A 2336-nucleotide genomic window follows, 5' to 3' on the forward strand; every position below is an offset into this window, starting at 1 on the left:
CCCTGGGGGTGCAGAGGTCCTGTCCTAGGCAGAGGCCTATGGCGAAAATTTCGACTCTGAGAAGCAGCCTACGGGCTGGAAGGCGGCTCCTCTGACCTCAGTGCTGGAGAAGACCATTAAGCAGAAAACTAAAGAAACCGATTTTACATCATTTCCCAGGTGGAGAACAGTTGGCATGTAAGCCCCTGACCAGTGCCCAGCCTCTCCTCTGTCAGTCTATCTCACTCTTAGGTACCATGTTCTTTGTTCTGTCTTAACTGCAACTCATTTTTAAACTAGATTGCTTTTAAAAGAAGACTAAATAAAGTTTCCCTTAAGTTATTTAGGTGGTGCTGGGGCTGCTGGGGCTGCTGGGGGCCTGATAGAAGACACAAACACGCAACGGGGGGGCCTGTACCCAGCAGCCCCAAGGCCCGCCACCTTGGTGCTGGGGCTGCTGGGGGTATGAGAGACACAAACCCGCAGGCCCAGCACCCAGCAGACCCAAGGCCTTCGTGGCAGAACTAAGGAGCAGCAAGCCAAGCGGTAGGAAGCAGCAAGCAGGTGGGCAGTAACAAGGGAGGGGTCCCGGACTGCAAGAGGGCACATGCTGGGCTAAGGGACCCCCCACCCATCCCCAGTGCACGAATTTCGTGCACCCGGGCCTCTAGTATATAATAAAAACGTAATATGCTAAGTGTCCAGTTGTCTGTTCAACAAATCAAAGCGTAATATGCTAACGATATGCTAAGGTCACTCAACTGCTCACCATGACGTGCACTGACCACCAGGGGACAGACGCTCTGACTGGTAGGTTAGCTTGCTGCTGGGGTCCGGCCAATCAGGACTGAGCGAGATGGGCCGGACATGCCCTGGAGCCCTCCTGTGGTCCCTGCGCGGCTGGCCAACCTCCCACATCCCTCCCTGGCCCCGATCGTGCACTGGTAGGGATCCTCAGCCTGGCCTGTGCCCTCTCACAATCCAGCACCCCTTGGGGGATGTCAGAGAGCCGGTTTCGGCCCAATGGCAGAACGATCGATCACTATGATGTGCACTGACCACCAGGGGGCAGACACTCAACGCAGGAGCTGCCCCCTGGTGGTCAGTGCGCGCCCACAGGGAGCACCGCTCAGCCAGAAGCGCACCGCTCAGCCAGAAGTGCGCCGCTCAGTCAGAAGCTGGGCTCCTGGCTGGTGAGTGCAGCGGCAGTGGGGGGAGCCTCTCCCACCTCCGGCAGTCAGACATCCCCTGAGGGCTCCCAGCAAGAGGGTGCAGGCCGGGCTGAGGGACCCCACCCCCACCCCCAGTGCATAAATTTCATGCACCAGGCCTCTAGTTTTGTTATAAATGCAAATGGAGAAATCCTAACTAAAGTAGTAGCAATAAGAAAAAACAAAACACCATGTTCTCAGTCTGACCATTTCTGTCACAGTTTAGTCCAGGCTGCCATCATTTCTTAATGAAATGCTGTTGTAGCTACTTGCTGGCCTCCCTGCTTCCACTCTTGCCTCCCTTACAGCAGCAACAATAATGAATTACTTAGCACTAACTGTATGCCAGACACTGTTCTAAATGTTTCACATATAACCATGAGGAGAATATGGCAACTGTACCTAGAAGCCAAGTGACTGTATAAAAATCAGTTTATGTCTATGTTGTTTTAAGTCCCACCAATGGCTGCCAGGCTGTTCCTCTCACAGACTAGTCCATTTCCACCTCAAGGTCCACCCCTGAGTCAGTCTTGCAGAAGCCATGTAGCTAAGAGTTGGGTGAGGAGCAGTTTTGTTTTTTTAATATATTTTTATTGACTTCAGAGAGGAAGGGAGAGGGAGAGAATTATTGATTGGCTGCCTCCTGCATGCCCCCAGTGGTTATCGAGCCCACAACCCAGGCATGTGCCCTGACCAGAAATTGAACAGTGACCTCATGGTTCATAGGTCGATGCTCAACCACTGAGCTACACAGGCCAGGCCAGAGGTTTATTTCTTGCTCACACTATGTTTTTTACAGGGTCATTTGTGGCCCTACTCTACACTTTTTTTAATATTAACTAGTGGCCCGGTGCACGAAATTCATGCACTCGGGGGGGGGGGGGTGTCCCCCAGCCTGGCCTGTGCCTTGTCACAGTACGGAAGCTCCGCGATCCATTGCCCCAAAGGCGTAGACCCCGTCCACCCATCCAGGGCTCCTTGATGGATTGCCCCATAGAGGTAGGGCAGAGACAGGAGGCCTTTGGGCGCCCAAGGGCCGGGCCGAGGTGGAGGGCCCCCCTGGTGCGGCGCCGCCCCAGGCAAGCCACAAGCAAGAGGCCTGTGAACCTCTCGCGGGGCTTCGGACCTGCTGGTCGGGCTGCGGGA

This window comes from Myotis lucifugus, unplaced genomic scaffold (genome assembly GCF_000147115.1).
Source record: "Myotis lucifugus unplaced genomic scaffold, Myoluc2.0 scaffold_244, whole genome shotgun sequence".
NCBI classification, from domain to species: Eukaryota; Metazoa; Chordata; class Mammalia; order Chiroptera; family Vespertilionidae; genus Myotis; species Myotis lucifugus.